The sequence below is a fragment of the Musca autumnalis genome, unplaced genomic scaffold (assembly GCF_047663935.1).
Source record: "Musca autumnalis isolate F117 unplaced genomic scaffold, ASM4766393v1 scaffold_1, whole genome shotgun sequence".
NCBI classification, from domain to species: domain Eukaryota; kingdom Metazoa; phylum Arthropoda; class Insecta; order Diptera; family Muscidae; genus Musca; species Musca autumnalis.
Genome location: NW_027411644.1, coordinates 88,734,603 through 88,754,122, shown reverse-complemented (window position 1 = coordinate 88,754,122; position 19,520 = coordinate 88,734,603). Strand labels below are relative to the sequence as shown.

Below are 19,520 nucleotides of genomic sequence, written 5' to 3'. Positions count from 1 at the left end.
GAGCCCTTTAATTTAAGCCAAGTTTCGTCCGCCCATCTTTTATAGTGTTTGCACAATGGGCTGTTCTGTTTAGTGTCTTTTTCATAGGTGGGCCCAAGGTAGATCGCAAAAATGCAGATCTCTGAAATTGATTTCGGATAAAACCTATATATTGGCTGATAGCTATTCAAGAGGCCTTTAATTTAAGCCAAGTTTCGTCCGCCCATCTTTTATAGTTTTGGCACAATGGGCTATTATGTCAAGTGTATATTTCAGAGGTGGGCCCAAGGTAAATCGCAAAATGCAGATCTCTGAAATTGATTTCGTATAAAACCTATATATGGGCTGATAGCTATTCAAGAGCCCTTTAATTTAAGCCAAGTTTCGTCCGCCCATCTTTTATAGTGTTTGCACAATGGGCTGTTCTGTTTAGTGTCTTTTTCATAGGTGGGCCCAAGGTAGATCGCAAAAATGCAGATCTCTGAAATTAATTTCGGATAAAATCTATATATTGGCTGATAGCTATTCAAGAGGCCTTTAATTTAAGCCAAGTTTCGTCCGCCCATCTTTTATAGTTTTTGCACAATGGGCTATTATGTCAAGTGTATATTTCAGAGGTGGGCCCAAGGTAAATCGCAAAATGCAGATCTCTGAAATTGATTTCGTATAAAACCTATATATGGGCTGATAGCTATTCAAGAGCCCTTTAATTTAAGCCAAGTTTCGTCCGCCCATCTTTTATAGTTTTTGCACAATGGGCTGTTCTGTTTAGTGTCTTTTTCATAGGTGGGCCCAAGGTAGATCGCAAAAATGCAGATCTCTGAAATTGATTTCGGATAAAACCTATATATGGGCTGATAGCTATTCAAGAGGCCTTTAATTTAAGCCAAGTTTCGTCCGCCCATCTTTTATAGTTTTGGAACAGTGGGCTATTATGTCAAGTGTATATTTCATAGGTGGGCCCAAGGTAGATCGCAAAAATGCAGATCTCTGAAATTGATTTCGGATAAAACCTATATATGGGCTGATAGCTATTCAAGAGACCTTTAATTTAAGCCAAGTTTCGTCCGCCCATCTTTTATAGTTTTGGCACAATGGGCTGTTCTGTTTAGTGTCTTTTTCATAGGTGGGCCCAAGGTAGATCGCAAAAATGCAGATCTCTGAAATTGATTTCGGATAAAACCTATATATGGGCTGATAGCTATTCAAGAGGCCTTTAATTTAAGCCAAGTTTCGTCCGCCCATCTTTTATAGTTTTGGAACAGTGGGCTATTATGTCAAGTGTATATTTCATAGGTGGGCCCAAGGTAGATCGCAAAAATGCAGATCTCTGAAATTGATTTCGGATAAAACCTATATATGGGCTGATAGCTATTCAAGAGGCCTTTAATTTAAGCCAAGTTTCGTCCGCCCGTCTTTTATAGTTTTTGCACAATGGGCTGTTCTGTTTAGTGTCTTTTTCATAGGTGGGCCCAAGGTAGATCGCAAAAATGCAGATCTCTGAAATTGATTTCGGATAAAACCTATATATTGGCTGATAGCTATTCAAGAGGCCTTTAATTTAAGCCAAGTTTCGTCCGCCCATCTTTTATAGTTTTGGCACAATGGGCTATTATGTCAAGTGTATATTTCAGAGGTGGGCCCAAGGTAAATCGCAAAATGCAGATCTCTGAAATTGATTTCGTATAAAACCTATATATGGGCTGATAGCTATTCAAGAGCCCTTTAATTTAAGCCAAGTTTCGTCCGCCCATCTTTTATAGTGTTTGCACAATGGGCTGTTCTGTTTAGTGTCTTTTTCATAGGTGGGCCCAAGGTAGATCGCAAAAATGCAGATCTCTGAAATTGATTTCGGATAAAACCTATATATTGGCTGATAGCTATTCAAGAGGCCTTTAATTTAAGCCAAGTTTCGTCCGCCCATCTTTTATAGTTTTGGCACAATGGGCTATTATGTCAAGTGTATATTTCAGAGGTGGGCCCAAGGTAAATCGCAAAATGCAGATCTCTGAAATTGATTTCGTATAAAACCTATATATGGGCTGATAGCTATTCAAGAGCCCTTTAATTTAAGCCAAGTTTCGTCCGCCCATCTTTTATAGTGTTTGCACAATGGGCTGTTCTGTTTAGTGTCTTTTTCATAGGTGGGCCCAAGGTAGATCGCAAAAATGCAGATCTCTGAAATTAATTTCGGATAAAATCTATATATTGGCTGATAGCTATTCAAGAGGCCTTTAATTTAAGCCAAGTTTCGTCCGCCCATCTTTTATAGTTTTTGCACAATGGGCTATTATGTCAAGTGTATATTTCAGAGGTGGGCCCAAGGTAAATCGCAAAATGCAGATCTCTGAAATTGATTTCGTATAAAACCTATATATGGGCTGATAGCTATTCAAGAGCCCTTTAATTTAAGCCAAGTTTCGTCCGCCCATCTTTTATAGTTTTTGCACAATGGGCTGTTCTGTTTAGTGTCTTTTTCATAGGTGGGCCCAAGGTAGATCGCAAAAATGCAGATCTCTGAAATTGATTTCGGATAAAACCTATATATGGGCTGATAGCTATTCAAGAGGCCTTTAATTTAAGCCAAGTTTCGTCCGCCCATCTTTTATAGTTTTGGAACAGTGGGCTATTATGTCAAGTGTATATTTCATAGGTGGGCCCAAGGTAGATCGCAAAAATGCAGATCTCTGAAATTGATTTCGGATAAAACCTATATATGGGCTGATAGCTATTCAAGAGACCTTTAATTTAAGCCAAGTTTCGTCCGCCCATCTTTTATAGTTTTGGCACAATGGGCTGTTCTGTTTAGTGTCTTTTTCATAGGTGGGCCCAAGGTAGATCGCAAAAATGCAGATCTCTGAAATTGATTTCGGATAAAACCTATATATGGGCTGATAGCTATTCAAGAGGCCTTTAATTTAAGCCAAGTTTCGTCCGCCCATCTTTTATAGTTTTGGAACAGTGGGCTATTATGTCAAGTGTATATTTCATAGGTGGGCCCAAGGTAGATCGCAAAAATGCAGATCTCTGAAATTGATTTCGGATAAAACCTATATATGGGCTGATAGCTATTCAAGAGGCCTTTAATTTAAGCCAAGTTTCGTCCGCCCGTCTTTTATAGTTTTTGCACAATGGGCTGTTCTGTTTAGTGTCTTTTTCATAGGTGGGCCCAAGGTAGATCGCAAAAATGCAGATCTCTGAAATTGATTTCGGATAAAACCTATATATTGGCTGATAGCTATTCAAGAGGCCTTTAATTTAAGCCAAGTTTCGTCCGCCCATCTTTTATAGTTTTGGCACAATGGGCTATTATGTCAAGTGTATATTTCAGAGGTGGGCCCAAGGTAAATCGCAAAATGCAGATCTCTGAAATTGATTTCGTATAAAACCTATATATGGGCTGATAGCTATTCAAGAGCCCTTTAATTTAAGCCAAGTTTCGTCCGCCCATCTTTTATAGTGTTTGCACAATGGGCTGTTCTGTTTAGTGTCTTTTTCATAGGTGGGCCCAAGGTAGATCGCAAAAATGCAGATCTCTGAAATTGATTTCGGATAATATCTATATATTGGCTGATAGCTATTCAAGAGGCCTTTAATTTAAGCCAAGTTTCGTCCGCCCATCTTTTATAGTTTTTGCACAATGGGCTATTATGTCAAGTGTATATTTCAGAGGTGGGCCCAAGGTAAATCGCAAAATGCAGATCTCTGAAATTGATTTCGTATAAAACCTATATATGGGCTGATAGCTATTCAAGAGCCCTTTAATTTAAGCCAAGTTTCGTCCGCCCATCTTTTATAGTTTTTGCACAATGGGCTGTTCTGTTTAGTGTCTTTTTCATAGGTGGGCCCAAGGTAGATCGCAAAAATGCAGATCTCTGAAATTGATTTCGGATAAAACCTATATATGGGCTGATAGCTATTCAAGAGGCCTTTAATTTAAGCCAAGTTTCGTCTGCCCATCTTTTATAGTTTTGGAACAGTGGGCTATTATGTCAAGTGTATATTTCATAGGTGGGCCCAAGGTAGATCGCAAAAATGCAGATCTCTGAAATTGATTTCGGATAAAACCTATATATGGGCTGATAGCTATTCAAGAGACCTTTAATTTAAGCCAAGTTTCGTCCGCCCATCTTTTATAGTTTTGGCACAATGGGCTGTTCTGTTCAGTGTCTTTTTCAATACAGCTCTTTGATATATATTAAACACGTATTTATGCCTCCTTCATTCATTTTGTTCAGAATTGTTTATACTTTACCGTTATTTTAATAGTTATGACCATAAATTATAATTTGCGATTCAATTTGTTCTCCAATTTTAGTTAAATATGATTTCTCTGAGTCACCCTGTGAATGGTTTGCGCCTTTGCTAAAAATTAATTTTTCCAATATAATGTCCAATATAACTTCACAGGCATGTATTCTAAAGATAGAAGATTTCTTCAAAACGACTTCATGAGACAGAAAATTTTGAAAGGGGTACTCTAGAAATAGAAGAAGCCTTAAAGGACCTTCTGTTGATATAAGACCTTCTTAAGAGGTTTTTTTTTTAGATAGAAGAACTCCTTCTAGAGGTAGAACTCTCTAATACGGTATTTTAAAATTAGAAGCCCTCTACTAGTAGAAGAGGTCCTAAAAAGTTCTTATTTAGATAGAAAGAAGTCATCCTAAAGGTCCTTCCTTCCATAAAATCCCTGCTTAAGGTTCTGTTTTATGTAGGAGACCATTTCGGTGCCCTTGAACCAACTTTAAATGGAAGGTGCTTACACTTGGGAAGTTTTTGTGGATTCTGAAACTACAATGTTCATAGATTAGAAAAATCAAAAAAATCGCATTTTTAAATAAATCGCGGTCAAAGTTCACATTTTTAGGTTTTTCAGCTTTGAATGTCCTATCAAAATGGAAATAAAGAAAATGTTATAGCAGTGAAAATTCTTTGCAAGATTGTCCTTTATGATGTTTTCGTAGGTTTTATCATTTTTGAGATATAGAAGTTCAAATTTTGACAATTTGCTGACTGTCTGTATCGTATATAAGTATATATTTGGGAAATTGCAGTCATGACCGTGTTTTATAAGGAGAGGTCGAAGACTTTTTAAAGTAGTATGCTACGGACATAATACACCTTGAAAGGGTCTTCTTTAATGAGAAGACGCTTTAAGTAGGGTTCTTCTAACGAAAAAGAGGGCCTTCGGTAGGGTCTTCCATGGAATGAAAGCATCCTTAAGGGGTTCGCTTTGGATAGAAGATCCTCTTTTTCAAAAGGGATGTTCTAGAAGTAGAAGGCTTTCTAATGTGGTTTTTAGAGGAAGAAGATATATTAAAAGGGTCTTCCTTAGACAAAGACATCTTAGGGGGTCTTCTAGAGGTAGAAAACTTATTATAAGAACCATAAGTGGTCGTCCAGATGTAGGAAACATACTTAAAGGATCTGCGTAGTTAGAAGACCTGTTTAAGAGGCCTTCTTTAGATAGAGAACTTTTGACGTTACAATGGGAGTCATTCCACCCAATATTGAGCCATCTGCTATTTAAAAAATCCCTTCCTTTAGGAGTTACTTAAACTAAATAAAACTTCTTTGAAATTTCTTTATCAGTAGTGCGATTCTCTAACTCATTTTTTGAGTTACCGACAATTGTCGGTAAAATTAAAATGCTTATAATTTCGGTAATTACCGATGTTTTTCGGTAAGTTAGCAACGAATAAAAAGCAGTCGTAAAGTTCTACCGATAGCAAGAGTGTTGTAAACTTTTATTTGAACTTTTCATTCATAATTTTGCGTTTTATTTTTACCGATTTTTGTCGGTAACTCAAAAAATGTCTTAGAGAATCGCACTACTGGAGGGGATACGTTCTAAAAAGACATTTTAGTTTAGAATGCCCTTTATTATGTTTAGGGATGCGAAGCTGCCTAATAATATAGGGACCGCTTATGGCGGTATACTTTGTGGCAAATAGGAACTTCAAATGTCAAATTACAGGTAATTCGTTCAAAAATGTAGATAAATTCCTCAAAATACCGAAAATCAGGAGGTACCGTTATATGGAGGGCTATTCCAAAACATGGACCTATCTTGAGAATTTATTGTGGAGATATTTTGTGGTCATCGGGAAACTCAAATGTCAAATTACATGTAGTTCCGTCAAAAAATTTAGATAAATTCCTCAAATCGAGAGGAACCATAATTTGGAGGCCATACCAAAACCTAGACTTATCTTGACAATTTTTTTGTAGACGCATTTTGTGGATGCATTGTGGCCATTAGGAGCCTAAAATGTCAAATTACAAGGTCGAAAAATTTAGATAAAAACCCCAAAATACCGAAAATGGTGAGGTACCGTTATTTGGGGGCTATACCAAACCATGGATCTATGTTGACAATCTTTTTGGTAGAGAAGTTTAGTATCCACTGTGAACCACAAATATCAAATTATAGGTAGTCCGGACAGAAAAATTTGGATAAAATTCTCAAAATACCAAAAATCTGGATTTACCGTTATATGGGGGCTATGCCAAACCATGGACTTATGTCAAATGTTTTTGATAGGCAAGTTTCGTGACTGCAGGGAACCTCAAATGTCAAATTACAGGTAGTTCAGTAAAAAAAATTTAGCTGAAACCCTAAAAATACCGAAAATCGGCATGGACTTATATTAACGATTTTTTGGTGGAGAAGTAAATTTTTAAATTGCAGGTAGTTCGATTAAAAATATTAGCTAAAATCATAAAAATGCCGAAAATCGAGAAATACCGTTATATGGGGTTTTACCAAAACATGGACCTATATTAACGATTTTTAGTGGAGAAGTTTCGTGACCACTGTGAACCTCAAATGTTAAATTGCAGGTAGTTCGGCCAAAAAATGTAGGTAAAATACTACAAATGCCGAAAATCGGGAGGTACCTTTTATGGGGGCTATTCCAAAGCATGGACATATCTTGCAAATTTTCTGTGGAGATATTTTTTGGCTACTAGGACCCTAAAAGTCAAAGTACAGAAAGTTGGGTCAAAAAATGTACATAAATTCCCAAAATCAGGAGGTATCTTTATGTGAGGGCTATACCAAAACGTGGACCTATCTAGACAATTTTTGGTGAGAAGTGTTGTGACCACTGTAAACCTCAAATGTCAAATTACAAGTAGTTCGGTAAAAAATTTATATAAAATCTCCAAAATCCGAAAATCGGGATGTGTGGGGGCTATACCAAAACGTGGGCCGATATAGCCCATCTTCGAACTTTACCTGCCTATGGAAAAAACTCGGGAGCAAAAATATAGCGTTCTAGCTCAATTATTTCGGACGCTAGAGTTATTACAACAGACGAACATGGATATATCGATTCGGAATTTTCTGATCAATAATATACATATGTACTTTATTAGTTTATTTCAATGCACTACAAATGTAAAAACAAACATAATATACCCTCCATACTATGGTGGAGGGTATAAAAATATCTGAAAACTGAAATCGAAAAAATACCCTGAAAGAAAAATTGGCTTAAATTTCGTTTAGTGGCGCTATTTGGATAGAGTTGAAATTTTTGTCTCTGATATTCTGACCACAATGATATATAGTTTTCCAGGAGGAACCCCAAACTTTCAGGGATATGGGTCTATACTTTTCGAAAATTTTGTAATTTATCACCATTATGTTGTTTATGTGCACTAGGCCGGGGCGATTTGTATGGAAGGAAAAAAGTGATAGTGGGCGCCTGGAGTTTCTGATTCTTGGGATTGTACTGATCAAAAAAGTCCACTATGTCTACGCTGAAAATCAAGCCCCCGGATTTTGACTTGAAATTTTTTTCAAGGATATTTTTTCCAAACTATATCTCAGAAACTTTACCTATTCTGAAAATTTCCTTTTGCGTTCTTAGTACACTCACCAAGGGCTTTCATCTCCAAAAGGAAATTTCCACCCACTGACTTTGAGTCAAATTTTTTTAGCACAGTGTAATTTACCGATATTTTCCGAAAAGTGTGCGTTCCAATGCTTTTGCTATGTACTAGAGAGTTCTTAATTATTGTCTTGGCTACAATTTTTGTCTTTGTGTTGAATCGAAAATCTCAGTGGTTTGGCTGTTACATATATGCCTAAATATCCAAAAAACCTTGAAAAAAAAACTTCAGGTCAAAATCCGGGGGCTCGATTATCACCGTAGACATATGGTCTAGTGGACTTTTTTGCTCAGTACAATCCCAATAATCAGAAAATCCAGGCGCCCGTGGTGGTGTTCAAATCGCCCCACCCTAATGTATCGGTTTGCAATTTTTATCATAGGTAGTCCTCACAATCCTGAAAACAGCGATATATAGTTTTCCCGAGGCCAAGTCCATACCTCACGGTTAAGGGACTTCACATTTTACTATTTTAACGTGGGCAATACGGAGAATAAATTTACGTACGTTCCCAGCAAAATTTTATGGAAGTGGTTCCATGAGATGCCATGATTTCACTGGATCTTTTGCATTGGTTCAAATGAAGTCGTGAAAGATCCGATCTTTTCATTAGCATTTAAACCCATGCAAAGGAAGTCGTGAAAGATCCGATCTTTTTATCAGCATTTGAATCATTTTTACAGATCACTACAAAAAAAAAAAACAAGTCGATTTGTACATCCCTACATGTAGCGACATCAAAACAAAAGAGTATACATTTCCAAAAATTTTGTTATAAAATTACAAGTTAAATGTAGGTTCACGAACTAGAAATTCTTAAAGGAGTGCTGTTGGAGTCCATGTCGAAATCTGAACTGGTGATGAGAAGATAATAGAAAAGCTTTTGTAAGATGAAACAAAATCAGTGGCTGAGAGTGGACGAAGTAAACTCTGTTGCGGTGCAGCGGCGGTGTTTAGACTGCCACAGCTGGGACAGCCGGAAGTCAAGTTTCTCACTTAAATTTACAACCTGTCGCTTGCCAAACACATCGTTCCCGAAGTCTGGAAAATAGGCCAGCTACTGAAGCCCGAAAAGGATGCCAGCAAAGTTGAATCTTACAGGCCGATTTTGTCGCCTGTAGCAAGGACCCTTGTGGCTTTAGTTCTTCCACCATTAGAAATAACTTTCGAGTTGCCGATCAATAGCATAGGATATCCATAAGCAGCACAACAACTGCGCTGAAGGCCATCTCCATATTAGCCGAAGACTCACTCAGAGCAAGCTGTGCGATAGAACAGTGATAGTGACACTTGATTTAGCAAAGCCCTTTGATATTGTCAAGCACCCTCGTTGTTTGATGTCATCGAGCAGACTACGCACTGTCCAAGTTTGAAACGTTGGATAATAAATTTTAAGTGTGGATGACAGTAGTACGTAGAATTTAGGATCAAGAAGTCCAAGACCCGTAGAGTGAAGAAAACCTCTTCTGAATTCCAAACGCTGCAGACGGCATTGAGAACGTAACGTATGCGGATGATTGTACTATCTTGGCGTCAGGTGCCTTCCCTGACGACATTTGTGAAAGACTGAGCTCCTTTTTGTCTGATCTTACCATTTTTTCCACGCGAGGAATATGCAAATACCAGCCAATAAATCTACGGCTTCTCTGTTCACTACCTGGGCGGCCGAGTTGGGAACAATAGAGTTGAATGTCATGGTCGATGATAGCAGAATTCAGACCACAGGCCCAGGCAGCAGTCTAACGTTACAAGAGAGAACCTCGATCAACAAGCCTTTCAACCAGGTTTAAGTAGCATTCACACGAATGCAGTCGCAGATGCACTAAACAGTTATCGTGTGAATGTGGTCCTTGGAGAACATCCACCATCTATCGTAGCTGAGAAGCGCCAGCTGTCAGGACAAACCAAAGTAGTTTTGGGTCAATACGCTCGGGATGGTGCAGCCGTCAAAATTCCTATAGGGCAAGTACTGATGACACCGTGGAAAACATCTGCCCAGCATACAGCACAGGCCCCCACAACACACTGCTCCTTTTCAATTGCCCTACCAATCCTGCTGAGAAACTTAAGTTTGCAGCTTTGTGGTTACAAACCATATAAATAGCGAAATAGTCACATTCTTACGACTGATAGACCAAGAGTCAGATTAAGCAGAAAAATGAGAATACAAACAGATTAACTACTGTTACAACAACGAGAACAAACTGCAAATATAGATGTAAACTTTATTATGATAAATAAATTATAGTTATTTCATTAACTCCTTTGAATTAATAAAATAAAAAAATAAAATCATTTTTCAATACAGCATTTTCCATTTTCCGAACAAGACGTGAAAATTACATGCCAAAGGGTTGGTGAAAATGACATGCCAAAGATTAGTGAAAATGTTATTCTTCGGAATTGGTTAAGATGGCATGCCAAAGGATTGGTATAGATGCCATTCCAAAGAATTGTTGAAGATGCCATTCCATCGAGTTAGTAAAGATGACATGCTTAGGATTTGAAAATGAATTGCATCTTTAGAGGGTCACGCTCTTGTAAAAAGAATGAGTGAAGATGCTGAAAAAATGACATTCCATTTCACTTGCACCCATTCTTGAATAGCATCTTTGGCATCGAACATTTTGCTGGGTTGTCAATTGTTGCACCTGTACAAAGAAAAAAGTGTTAAATTCTTGGCCGAATCCCGTCTACTTGCTTCCATGACCTTTCAAACGGTTTTGATAAAAGAACAAGTAAAAAAGTATCAGTCGGCTTTGCCGACAGAGATATGCCCTCAGCCTCTATGGATTGAAATACTTTTTTTCCCAAAAAAAAACGTATGTATTTTGAGGGGTTTTCAAAATGTTGGGCGTATGAGCCCTCAAAAATATGGATAGGATTAAAGGTTAAAATTTGGCGGGATATCGATATATAGGGCTTTTTTACCATACTAACTTACGAAAAAATAGCATCGCTGAAAACAGGGCCACTATGAAAACCTTCGGTAATAATGTCCAAAGGATCCCCGAACAGACCCTTATCCAAACAAAAATGTTGAACATTTGTGTGGGTGGTACCCCAAGGATTGGACAGAACATTTATTGGGAATGTAAAAAAAGGAGTGGACCTATAAGCACCATCTTCGAATTACATATAATATTCGAAGAAATATTACAATATCCAAAGTGTGGACGAACGCGATATTCGGTTCGAGCTCTCCAGCCACTACATATTGGTGTCATCGGGGTTTTTTACAACATTCGGGCTGTTTTCTCAAGAAGTATGGACTTGCCCCCGTGAATTTATACAAAATTTTGTGTGGGAGGTAACCGAAAGAGTGGACAAATATAGTCCATATTCGAACCTGATCTATATCTGGTAGATATATTAGGATGTGTAAAGTATGGACCAAATCGGTCACTCCCATCAAGAATTATCGTGCGCACAATTTTTCCGAACATTTTTGAACTTTTGTGGGGGAGGTACCTGTGCGCGCGATTGAAAATAATGGGATATTTTACATGGTTACAATAGGTATTTTACAATGATAATAAAAAGTTCGAGAGTTATATTGTTCTCCAACTTCTACACACGGTGTCATAAGGGTTTTTTGTACCTTTCAGGCTATTTTCTCAAGAAATATGGACTTGCCCTTGATGAAAATTGTACCGTGAATACAAGTTGTTACAACAAAAATCAAAGCGATTCGAGAGCAGGTCCTAAACTGAACTTTTACGAAATTTTGTGTGTGAGGTACCCGAAGGAGTGGACCGATTGAGTCCAACCTCATCTAAGTCTGGTAGAAATTTCACGATGTCCAAAGTATGGATCAAATCGGTTACTTCCTTCAAGAGTTATCGTGCGCACAAATTTTCCCAAAAATTTCGAACTTTTGTGGGGGAGGTACTTAAACTAAGTTTGGACAAAATATTACGAAAGCCAAATTTTGGACCGAATCGGTTGATTCGTTCGAGAGTTATCGTGCGCTCCAGCCAGCCAGACAGACGGACGGACATGGCTAAATCAACTCCAAATTGTCTGAAACACATTTCATATAAACATACTTGGGGTCTAAAACCATTATTGCGATGAGGCACATTTTGCCCGTATGAAAGTGTATATACCCTCGTTAGCATAAATGCTGAGGGTATAAAAAAATGGAGGCTCATAAGCCTGAAAATTCCACTTTGGCCCTCATACAAAGTACAGCACAGACATAAATTTCAATTGAATTCACGCCCACGGCAACCCTCGTGCTTTAAATATCAAAGATTTTTGCCTAAATATACGATTTCTTCGGAGAAATTTAAGCGTTAATGGCCCACGTATTTCCGTCCGCAATCTCGTAAAGCCTTATTTCAAGGCAACTAAATTGGAAATTGACTTTAGGTCATAAGTATGTAGACTTAGCCTACGGATTTTCAAAAATAACGATATTTCAGAAGTTTCGTTATTACTGTGTTTAATAAAAACGTTATTTAAAAGGTCGGCTGACAACTGTCGGTTGACAAATGTAAAATGCGTTTTATTGCGCCATGGATTATACCGAACTTCATTTCGAAACATTGAAATTGAAGAACCTCCATTTACTTCAAGTGATTCATTCATTCCCCAGTCACAACATTCAAAATTTATCCAATAAAACACATATTATGGTGGATGCGATGCAACTGTTGGTTGACGAAAAAAATAAGTAAATCTCCAAAACTAAATGAAACAAAAGACAACGATGACAACAACAACAAGAACAATTATCAACACATCATCCATGGATAGGACAACAATTATCAGAATGGGATTGTCACTTTTCATTGTTGTGTGTCAAGAAGCAGCTGAAGAATTTAAAGATGACTACTACGACGACATCGGACACTACGCAGAAGACACTCCAAAGAGCATGAGTACAAGTTGAGTAGTAGGTAATGATGAGGATGATGGTGGGGGGTGGAAAGTGGGATAGTGATTGGTAACTTCCCAGCAAACCAAAATCGGAAGAAACATCAGAGTTCGGACCGAATTCGGTCCGAAAGTCGGATAAAACGTCCGAGTTCGGATCCGAATTCGGTCCGAACTCTGACCGAAAGTCATATGGCGTGGTTGACGTGTTCTCTGACCGAAATTCGGATGAAAATCGGATGTTTTAGCCGACTTTCGGACCGAATTCGGTCCGAACTCTGATGAACTATCGGATAAATTTCTGATTTATTTACCGACTTTCGGACAGATATCGGTCCGAATTCGGAAGTAAAATCTTATGAAATTCGAAAGTGTTTGCGAAGTCAGATGAACTATCGTATGAAATTCTGATTTATTTACCATCATTATTATTAAAAGATGTTGAAAATAAACAGTAAGTTCATGAAATATCCCAATCCGATGAAAGTTTATCTACTATAAACATATTAAAGGTTTTAATATTATATTTTGCTGTGTTAAATGGAAAAACAAACTGTGGAGAAAAATAAATTCGTCAACACGATCTGTGAAATATGTAAAACAATTGTTATTAGTATACATATGAAAAAATACATGTCTTCACATGCAAAAAATTTTGATACACATAAAAGTGTTAAGAAACTTAACTTTGGCCATGTACAAATATAAAACATATGACTTTCCACGGAATAGTGTTGAAGTTTGACGAAGAAAATCTTTACTTTCATTAAGTTCATAAAAATAAAGAAATATGTATGCAACCGGTCACTATGAATAACATTTAAGCACTATCATGCATCAGCACGCATAACAAAAATAAACCAAATTTGTTCTCCGATACAGAAATTAAAACCCGAGCACTCAATTTTTCGTTTGTACTGCATCAACGCCGCACATCAACAATTACACATTTACAATGTGCGAGCGAAACATGTACAATTCTTTTCTCTCTGCTTATTTACACTTAGTTTTGCCAAAGAAGCACAAGGGAAAATAGAAAAATTCCCTTCAGAGAGGGAGAGAGAGAACGGGAAAAAGTTCGTCAGAGTAGTCGGACAGAGTTCGGACCGAAGTCGGTCAGACGCGTCGGAAAAAACTTCCGACTTTGAGCAGACGCGTCGGGTTCATATGGGTTCATATACTACAGAATGACAGCTTGGATGCTGATGTTTATGCTGCTGTGCTTGTTCTTCTTCTTCTCTAATATGTGTGCTATACTGACTGTTTTAATGCTCTGATGAATCTTTTCTTATTGGTACAATAACAATAACAACAAAAGCACTGAAATAAAAACATAGCACAGAAAACATAACAATGACAACAACAATGAAAGTAAAATGAAATACAGTTGTTTTTGTTGTTATAGAGAACTGTGACACAAAACCCCCCAACAAAGCGACATGAATACCGAGAGCAAAAATTCAAAAGGGTAGTTGTTGAAGGCGTATTAAAGCAGCAAGGGGCCCTATTTGAAATGAGGACAAATGATTTTTTGTCTTAAATGTGGTTTGGGCTGAAATTCTAACCACATGTAGTCTTTGTTATTCTTAACAAAGCGATACATAGTTTTCCGGGAGGATTCTAAACTTATCGGGATAATGTTACTTATGATTATTCCCCAAATGTAATACATGTACATTCGCTCGGGATATTGCAGTCGCCAGTATTCTTATTGGGAAATAATAAACACTGTTAAAACAACAACAATCCTCGAATGGGATTGAAATTGTTATATGTTTTTGTTATTCTGATCACAGCGAAAATTTTCCGGGGGAAGCATGAAAATTTTCCGGCTTAAATTTCCTTTAGAGGCACCTAAGGTAGGAAGACAATATTTGCACCATAGGCAGTCCTTTCTATTCTGATTCCAACGGTGTATAACTTTTGTCACGGAAATGTATACTTCCCGAGATATAGGCCTCGAAAGTTCCACCAAAACCCCAAGTTGGACTTAAGTTAAACACATTTATTAAACTCAATTCGTGTTAAAATTTTGTTAAAACGCATTTATTAAACTCAAAATTAAAATTACAGGTAAGTCTTGTCTCTCCGAACACAACAGTAAATAATATATATGGGGAAGTCCATGCTACCCGAGGTAAATTTAAAAAAAATTGTTTCCCCGGCCGAAGGCCGGTTATTTGAAAAAAAAAAAAACGTAAAATGTAGAGGAAAATTTTGTTCCGGTTCACGAGGATTGCACCTGTCCAAAGGAGAAAGACTTAAATCCCCGGCCGAAGGCCGGCTATTTAGAGAAAAAACTGAAAATTTAGGAAAAAATTTTGTTTCCGTTCCCCAGATTTGCACCTGTCCATAGGAGAAAGTCTTAAATCCCCGGCCAAAGGCCGGATATTTAGAGAAAAAATTGAAAAAAAAAAAACAAAAAAACAATTTCAGTGACCTATGTGGACTTCCCCCATATAATTGTATTCCTGTGTTGGGGGAGACGAGACTTACCAGTAATAATAAAATTTTCATACGAAACGAGTTTAGTAAATATGTTTAACTTAAGTCTAACATAGGGATTTTCCGGAACTTTCGATTCCTATATCTCGAGAAGTATAAATTTCCGGGACAAAAATTATACATCGTTGGAATCAGAATAGAATGGGCTATGTGTGGGGAAAATACCGATTTTTCCGCCAGGTGCCTCTAAAAGAAATTTGTTCCATTCGATAAAATAAGATCGTTAATCTGAAAAGTGGGCAACCAAGTGTATACATATGTCCATTGCCGCCAGCACTGATGTTGCAGTTGTATATCCAATTCTACACAATGTTAGTGTTCCGGTATATGTACGTTTAACAGTATCCAGAGCTGTCAACAAGATGCCTTTCCAGCATTCCAGTGAACCGTCAAATTAAAGTGATGATGACTTTCCACATACTTTGGTATTACAATGAGAGTCATCCCACACAACATTGGGTAATTTTTGTATGTATATAGAATACTTCTTTAGAAGCTCTTTTATCTAAAGACGATTTTTTTTTTAAATTTCCTTTTTTAGGTGGAGAGACGCTATGAGAAGACTTTTTAATTTAGAAAACCTAGGTTTGCTATCGACAGAAAAACTCTTACCATTGGATCAGCCTTGTCAATTTTCGCAACGCTCAAATCATTCGAGAACAAACGTCATGGGCTAGGCTATGTCGATATCTGAGGTTGAGAGTGTTTGCAAGAATTCTACACAAAGCTCATGTGGTGATTCGGGGTGATTCGAAAGAATGTCCTTACATTTTCATAAGAATGAGCGCTGATGAACCCGCTAAAAAGGCGTATAAATATGAGCCGATTGGTGGTGCACGCAGAACTGGCAGGCCAAAGAATAGATGGCGCAAACAAGTGGATGAAGAGATGACAAGGCGCGGTATTCCAGAAAGAGAAGCAATCGACAGAGAGAAATGGAGATCTTTTCTTAGTTCGGCCTATAGAACAAATGTTCTGTAATAGGTCAGCTAAGTAAGTAAGTATCCTTAAATTTTCTCCAGTATTATCGGAAAATTTGTGGCAAGTCGGTCGTTCTCCTGAAAAAAAATAGAATCCCCCAATTTCCCATCAGACAACCGACATTCTGCCTCTCCACGAACTTCTGTTTACTGTCCAGCTCCATTGAATGAGGAGGCACCGATACTGATGTCATACTACACGCGGTCTCAGCAACAGGTACGACCGTCAGATTACTCCCTTCCCTACATTAGGAAATCCATCGGTTCCCTATTCTCGCAGTTAATGACTTTGGCTCCTTTGTACAGTTCTGACTGGTCGAGCCATACGATGCTCCGATCCACAGCGTGTGAGATGAGTTTGTCCCTGAGATGACCCTTGATAAACAACCAATGCCTACAACTGATACACACATTGGATTAACCTTGTCAATTATCCCAACCATCGAATTATTCGGGAACAACCGACGTTGGATAGGCTATCTGAGGTTGAGAGAGTTTGCAAGAATTCCGACGACCTACCCAGAAGACCGATGTTCTTCTGAGGTTGTCATCCCACATGGGCAACAGTACGGACGTCAGATTATTGCCTCCCTTGATAAGGAAATACATTACACATAACCTTGGATCCTTTTGTGCAGTGCTTTGTCATTATGCTTCGCATTGGACGGGCAAGGTTCCTGTGAAGAACTCCGTTTCCCACTGACTTTGCTCTCTTTCGCAGACGTACCACAGGTTGCTGCTTAAATGCACTGGGATTTTGGTCTGTTCCGTAGTGATTTCTCACCAAACTTCATCATCACAGATGAATGGAACGGCTATGACAGTGTCAACCTCTTCGCAGCAAGCTGGTGTTTCTCAGACAATCACTGTTGTTAGACTGTGGACTAGTGGCCGTTAAAGTAGTAGATTCCGCCGGAGACACATAATTGCTCCATCTGCTAGCATTTGCGCATTTGTCGGCTGGTTTCTATTTGCCCACCAGCTGAAAAGTGAGTCAGCTAAAAAGCCAACCGTTTCATAGAATTTAGGTGTTGCATTCGTCTTTTTTGTCTTAGCCTTGGTCGAGGACTTAGCTTTGAGTCTTTGTCATCACCTTGTAGACCTTTTAAGTAAGTTTAAAAAAAACCCCCGGCCGAAGACCAGCTACTTAATAAAAACTTACAATTCTAAAGAAAATTTTGTTCGCGTAGCCGACGTTTGCACCTGTCTATAGGAGAAAGTCTTAAAGACTCTCCATTGGCTTTAAAACTATAACCATATTTCCGAAGTAAAATGTCAAGACCCATATCTCGGGATGTATGGACTTCACCGGGAAACCTATATATCGTAGAGATTAGGGTCTCAAGGACTACCTATGGTAAAAATTTCAGCCTTATCTGACAGGTGCCCACAAACAATGTAACGATGTTAAAATAAGACTTTTGCGAAATGTCAGCATCCATATCACGGGAAGTAAGGACTTCCCCGGGAGAGTTATATAACGTTGTGATCAGGGTCCCCAGTACTGGCTATGGTACAATTTTCAGGCCAATCCGCGAGATGCCACTAAACGACGACGCTGCGTCGTGTTTTTATCCCTCCATGGTTTCAAGTCTCCGCCCGATTGACGGCTTTCTTTCACCTAACTTCAATTAATTCATAACAAAGTTAGTACAGATTTAATTAAATTTCCTTTACCGACCAACCGCAGAAAATTATGAAAAAAATATGCCACTGATAGTGCTTTTCATGCCGATTCCAACGATGCATTTCTTTTGCTGCGGAAATGTATACTTCCCAAGATATATGCCTCTACAGTTCCGAAAATTCCCTTGTTTAATTGGAAAAAATTTATGATTTAAAAAAGTTTTGTTGTCCATAGGAGAAAGCATTAAAAAATCCCCGGCTGAAGTCCGGCTACTTAAGAAAACTTGCGATTTAAAGGAAATTTTTGTATTTTTTCCGCGAAGGATCGGTAAAGGAAATTTGTTCCCAGACTTTTTTCGCAAATCTACAAATCAAAGTAAATTTGACAGTGAAAGAGAATTCATTCATTATTATTACAAAATTAAGAACCAAAAACTCACCAAGTATCAAAAAGTTTTAAATACAATTATTTGTTTATCAATTTTTCATTAACACATTTTTATTTGCATTCAAAATTCATAAAAACCACCAAATAGGGCCTTAACCTTTAATTTTCACAGCAAGGCGCCACATTGCCCCTCAATTAGCACTTGTCACTTCATTCTTTGACCAAAAACAACACAATAACAACACACAACTGTTAAGGAGAACGCAACGCAGAGGGGAGTTAACACAATACACAACAGACTCACACAAAGGACACAACAATCATCGCGCAAAAGAGACCAAAAAAGAAAGAAAAAACACAGCATGAATGAAGTAATACGAGACTGAGTATAGAGAGCAAACGACGAGACAACAACAACGAAGCAAAAAAAAAAAACATTCGAACCAACCAAAGAAAAAACACGAACATTTTTGCCTTTGCTGCTTGCTACACTACTCTCACACTCACAGATTTGGTTTTTTCATCGACTAGTTAATTAATTTGAAAATAATTCAAATTAGTTTTAATAAATTAATAACTTTTGTTCAATTTTACACATTCCAAACTCGTGGGAATCTGTTCGTATTTGTTAATTTATAATTTTCTTTTATTAATTTGGCACTTTTCATCTATTTTATTACCGTATTGTAGATTATAGATTTTTTCATTGCTTGTTTTTTTCTTCTTCGTTTAAGAAAAACTATTAAATTTTAGATTTTCATTGAAAATTCATCGATTTTTACAACGAATTTCATTTGCTAAGCAGATCAAACATTGTGGTTAATATTTTTATCCGTTTTTCAACTAATTATTTCGAGTTTTTCTATTACAAATTTAAAATTTTTTGATGTCTATGTTTTGAGTATGTGAAAAATTGTAAAAACTTTGTCAGACTGAAGAACACGGACTGAACATACCCCACACAAACGACTTTGGCAATGCTGCCTAGTTGTCATCATTTCACTTTGAATGCGGATATGGAAATGAAGCAGACAAAGTGGAAATCATCTCACTTTAAAGGCCTGCGTACATAAGCTGCTCTGCCTCATTGCCTTGCTTTCCTGCTTCATTTTTGACATAATAAAAATAAAAGTTGTTGGCGTTTTTTTTTTTTTTTTTTTTTTATTGTTGGACTGCAGAATTTTACATCTTTGTGTTTATTTCAGCTCTAGTCCATATTTTGTTGTATTCAAGTATTTGAATAACAACAAAATGTTTTACAG

The 19,520-nt window shown here is 37.6% G+C and overlaps 1 protein-coding gene across 8 annotated transcripts in view; it reads right to left on the bottom strand.

Annotated features, from left to right (window-relative positions):
• LOC141402651 (uncharacterized) overlaps positions 1-19,234 on the bottom strand; it is a 61,399-nt gene extending 42,165 nt beyond the window's left edge. Inside the window, exon 1 of one of the 8 annotated variants that reach the window (XM_073984375.1) lies at positions 18,939-19,234. The gene's annotated coding sequence lies outside the window, so the exon portion shown is untranslated. Of the gene's footprint in view, positions 1-18,310; positions 18,674-18,724 lie in introns of those variants that run through there. The other 7 variants (XM_073984369.1, XM_073984349.1, XM_073984413.1 and 4 more) reach the window with 7 other exon arrangements.
• Between the last annotated feature and the right edge of the window lie 286 nt (positions 19,235-19,520).